The sequence below is a fragment of the Elephas maximus genome, chromosome 11 (genome assembly GCF_024166365.1).
Source record: "Elephas maximus indicus isolate mEleMax1 chromosome 11, mEleMax1 primary haplotype, whole genome shotgun sequence".
Lineage (NCBI taxonomy): Eukaryota > Metazoa > Chordata > Mammalia > Proboscidea > Elephantidae > Elephas > Elephas maximus.
Window position 1 is genome coordinate 93,897,403 of NC_064829.1, and position 6,006 is coordinate 93,903,408.

A 6,006-nucleotide genomic window follows, 5' to 3' on the forward strand; every position below is an offset into this window, starting at 1 on the left:
ACACAAGTTTAGGGAATTTGTAAAAACCGAACCAAAACTACAAAAAATACCAAAGGGAGTTCTTTGGTTAGAAAATCAATAAAATCAGGTATCAATCCAAGACTAGAACACTGGGCAGAGCAACCAGAAGTCAACCCAGACAGCGAAATCCAAAAAAACAAACCAAGATTATTAAAATAAAAAAAAAGCCCAAAACAGGGTAACAGTGATGTTATTATATAAATAAGACAACATCAAAATAATAAAGAGGGACTAAGAAATGTAATCATACACCTTCCATATGGAGAGGAAGATACGGCCATACAAAGAAATAAAAGTTAGTTTTAAATTTAGAAAAATAGGGGTACATAATAAGGTAACCACAAAGGAGACAAACTATCCTACTCATCAAAATAAAATACAAGGGAAAAATAGAGACTCAGCAGAAACAAAATCAACAACAACAAATATGAGGAAAGGACAATATATAACGAAAATCTACTCAGCACATAAAATCAAGTGGGAAAAAGAAACTGTCAACAACACACACAAAAATACATCAAAATGATAGCACTAAATTCATACCTATCCATAATTACCCTGAATGTAAATGGACTAAACGCACCAATAAAGAGACAGAGAGTGGCAGAATGGATTAAAAAACAAGATCCGTCTATATGCTGCCTACAGGACACACACCTTAGACTTAGAGACACAAACTAAAACTCAAAGGATGGAAAAAAATATATCAAGCAAACAGCAATCAAAAAGAGCAGGAGTGGCAATATTAATTTCTGACAAAATAGACTTTAAAATTAAATCCATCAGAAAGGATAAGGAAGGACACTATATAATGATTAAAGGGAAAATACACCAAGAAGATATAACCATATTAAATATTTATGCACCCAATGACAGGGCTACAAGATACATAAAACAAACTCCATCAGCATTGAAAAGTGAGATAGGCAGCTCCACAATAATAGTAGGAGACTTCGACACACCACTTTTGGTGAAGGACAGGACATCCAGAAAGAAGCTCAATAAAGACAGGGAGGATCTAAATGCCACAATCAACGAACTTGACCTCGTAGACATATACAGAACACTCCACCCAACAGCAACCCAGTATACTTTCTTTTCTAGTGCACATGGAACATTCTCTAGAATAGACCACATATTAGGTCATAAAGCAAGCCTTAGCAGAATCCAAAGCACTGAAATATTACAAAGCATCTTCTCTGACGATAAGGCCATAAAAGTAGAAATCAATAACAGAAAAAGCAGGGAAAAGAAACCAAACACTTGGAAACTGAACAATACCCTGCTCAAAAAAGACTGGATTATAGAAGACATTAAGGATGGAATAAAGAAATTCAGAGAATCCTGTGAGAATGAAAACACTTCCTATCAGAACCTTTGGGGCACAGCAAAAGCGGTGCTCAGAGGTCAATTTATACCAGTAAATGCACACATCCAAAAAGAAGGGCCAACATCAAAGAATTATCCCTACAACTTGAACAAATACAAAGAGAACAACAACAGAAACCCGCAGGCACCAGAAGAAAGTAAATAATAAAAGAGCTAAACTAAATGAAATAGAAAACAGAAAAACAATTGAAAGAATTAACAAGACCAAAAGCTGGTTTTTTGAAAAAATCAACATTGATAAACCACTGGCCAAAATGACAAAAGAAAAACAGGAAAGGAAGAAAATAACCCGAATAAGAAATGAGATGGGCGATATTACAACAGATCCAACTGAAATAAAAAGAATCATATCAGATTACTATGAAAAATTATACTCAAACAAATTTGAAAACCTGGAAGAAATGGATGAATTCCTAGAAACACACTACCTACCTAAACTAACACAAACAGGTAGAACAACTAAATAGACCCATAACAAAAAAAGGGATTGAAAAAGTAATCAAAAAACTCCCAACAAAATATAGCCCTGGTCTGGATGGCTTCACTGCAGAATTCTACCAAACTTTCAGAGAAGAGTTAACACCACTACTACTAAAGATATTTCAGAGCATAGAAAAGGATGGAATATTACCAAACTCATTCTATGAAGCCACCTTACCCCTAATACCAAAACCAGGTAAAGATACCACAAGAAAAGAAAATTATAGACCTATATCCCTCATGAATGTAGATGCAAAAATTCTCAACAAAATTCTAGCCAATAGAATCTAATAACATATCAAAAAAATAATTCACCATGACAAAGTGGGATTCATACCAGATATGCAGGGATGGTTCAACATTAGAAAAATAATTAATGTAATCCACCACATAAATAAAACAAAAGACAAGAATCACGTGATTTTATCAATTGATGCAGAAAAGGCATTTGACAAAGTTCAACACTCATTCATGATAAAAACTCTCAGCAAAATAGGAATAGAAGGAAAATTTCTCAACATAATAAAGGGCATTTATACAAAGCCAACAGCCAACATCACCGTAAATGGAGAGAGCCTGAAAACATTCCCACTGAGATTGGGAACCAGACAAGGATGCCCTTTATCACCACTCTTATTCAACATTGTGCTGGAAGTCCTAGCCAGAGCAATTAGGCTAGATAAAGATATAAAGGGCATCCAGATTGGCAAGGAAGAAGTCAAAGTATCTCCATTTGCAGATGATATGATCTTATACACAGAAAACCCTAAGGAATCCTCCAGAAAACTACTGAAACTAGTAGAAGAGTTCAACAGACTATCAGGATTCAAAATAAACATACAAAAATCAGTTGGATTCCTCTACACCAACAAAAAGAAGATCGAAGAGGAAATCACCAAATCAATGCCATTTACAGTAGCCCTCAAGAAGAGAAAATACTTTGGAATAAATCTTACCAGAGATGTAAAAGACTTATACAAAGAAAACTGCAGTACACTTCTGCAAGAAACCAAAAGAGACTTACGTAAGTGGAAGAACATACCCTGCTCGTGGATAGGAAGCCTTAACATTATAAGAAAGTCTATTCTACCAAAAGCGATCTATACATTTAATGCAATTCCGACCCAAATCCCAACGACATTCTTTAATGAGATGGTGAAACAAATCACCAACCTCATATGGAAGGGAAAGAGGCCCCGGATAAATATGACATTACTGAAAAAGAAGAACAAAGTGGGAGGCCTTACTTTCACTGATTTTAGAACCTATTATACCGCCGCAGTAGTCAAAACAGCCTGGTACTGGTACAACAACAGATACACAGACCAATGGAACAGAATTGAGAATTCAGACATAAATCCATCCACATATGAGCAGTTGATATTTGACAAAGGCCCCAAAAGAGTTAAACGGGGAAAAGAGTCTTTTTAACAAATGGTGCTGGTATGACTGGATATCCATCTGCAAAAAAATGAAACAAGACCCATACTTCACTCCATGCACAAAAACTAACTCAAAATGGATCAAAGACCTAAATATAAAATCTAAAATGATAAAGGTTATGGAAGAAAAAATAGGGACGTTAGGAGCCCTAACACATGGCATAAACGGTATAGAAAACATTATAAAGTATATGTAGAAGAAAAACTAGATAACTGGGAGCTCCTAAAAATCAAGCACCTATGCTCATCCAAAGACTTCACCAAAAGAGTAAAAAGACTACGTACAGACTGGGAAAAGGTTTTTAGCTATGACATTTCTGATCAGCGCCTGATCTCTAAAATCTACATGATACTGCAAAAAGACAACCCAATTAAAAAATGGGCAAAAGATATGAGTAGACACTTCACTAAAGAAGACATTCAGGTAGCTAACAGATATATGAGGAAATGTTCACGATCATTAGCCATTAGAGAAATGCAGATCAAAACTACAGTGAGATTTCCTCTCACTCCAACAAGGCTGGCATTAATCCAAAAAACACAAAATAATAAATGTTGGAGAGGCTGTGGAGAGACTGGAACACTTATACACTGCTGGTGGGAATATCAAATGGTACAACCACTTTGGAAATTGATTTGGTGCTTCTTTAAAAAGCTAGAAGTAGAACTACCATACGATCCAGCAATCCCACTCCTTGGAATATATCCTAGAGAAATAAGAGCCTTTACACAAACAATATATGCACACCCATGTTCATTCCAGCATTGTTTACAATAACAAAATGATGGAAACAACCAAGGTGCCCATTGATGAATGAATAGATAAATAAATTATGGTATATTCACACAATGGAATACTATGCATCGATAAAGAACAGTGAGGAATCTGTAAAATGTTTCGTAACATGGAGGCACCTGGAAGGCATTATGCTGAGTGAAATTAGTCAATTGCAAAAGGGCAAATATTGTATAAGACCACTATTATAAGAACTTGAGAAATAGTTTAAACTGAGAAGAAAACATTCTTTTGTGGGTACGAGAGGGGGGAGGGAGGGAGGGTGAGAGAGGGGCATTCACTAATTAGATAGTAGATAAGAACTACTTTACCTGAAGAGAAAGACAGCACACAATACAGGGGAGGTCAGGACAATTGGACTAAACCAAAAGCAAAGAAGTTTCCGGAATAAACTGAATGCTTTGAAGGCCAGCGTAGCAGGGGCAGGGGTCTGGGGACCATGGTTTCAGGGAACATCTAAGTCAATTGGCATAATAAAATCTATTAAGAAAACATTCTGCATTCCACTTTGAAGAGTGGCATTGGGGGTCTTAAACGCTAGCAAGCAGCCATCTGAGATGCATCAATTGGTCTCAACCCACCTGGATCAAAGGAGAATGAAGAACACCAAGGACACAAGGTGATTACGAGCCCAAGACACAGAAAGGGCCACATGAACCAAGGTCTACATCATCCTGAGACCAGAAGAACTAGATGGTGCCCGGCCACAACCAATGACTGCCCTGACAGGGAACACAGCAGAGAACCCCTGAGGGAGCAGGAGAGCAGTGGGATGCAGGCCCCAAATTCTCATAAGACCAGACTTAATGGTCTGACCGAGACTAGAAGGACGCCGGTGGTCATGGCCCCCAGACCTTCTGTTGGCCCAGGACAGGAACCATTCCCGAAGCCAACTCTTCAGACATGGATTGGACTGGACAATGTGTTGGAGAGGGATGCTGGTGAGGATTGAGCTTCCTGCATCAGGCGGACACTTGAAACTATGTGGGCATCTCCTGCCTGGAGGGGAGATGAGAGGGTGGAGGGGGTTAGGAGCTGGTGAAATGGATACAAAAAGAGAGAGTGGAGGGAGAGAGTGGGCTGTCTCATTAGGGGGAGAGAAACTGGGAGTGTGTAGCAAGGTGTATGTGGGTTTTTGTGTGAGAGACTGACTTGATTTGTAAACTTTCACTTAAAGCACAATAAAAATTATAAAAAAAATCACAAGTGGGTGAATTTGAAAAACAGAAATTTATTTTCTCACAGTTTAGGAGGCTAGAAGTTTGAATTCTGGGCACCAGCTCTAGAGAAAGTCTCTCTGTTCCCCTAACGGTCCTACATTTAAGTGAAAGTTTATAAATCAAGTCAGCCTCTCATACAAAAATTTATATATCCTTTCCCCCTAATGAGACAGCACACTCCTTCTCTACGCCCTGTATTCCCATGTCCATTCAGTCAGCTTCTGACCCCCTCTGCCTTCTCATCTCCACTCCAGACATGTGATGCCCACATAGTCTCATGTGTCTACTTGTGCCAAGAAGCTCACTCCTCACCAGTATCATTTTCTATCTCTGTCTCAACAGTTGGCTTTGGGAATGGTTCCTGCCTTGGGCTAACATGTTCTGGAGACCATGACCTCTGGGATCTTCATAGTCTCAGTCAGACCATTAAGCCTGGTCTTTTTACAAGAATTCGAGGCCACATCCCACTGCTCTCCTGCTCCCTCAGGGATTCTCTGTTGTGTTCCCTGTCAGGGCAATCATCAGTTGTTGCCAGGCACCATCTAGTTCTTCCGTTCTCAGGCTGATATAATCTCTGAATTACGTGGCCCTTTCTGTCTCTTGGTCTTGTAATTACCTTATGTCCTTGGTGTTCTTCATTCTCCTTTGCTCCAGGTGG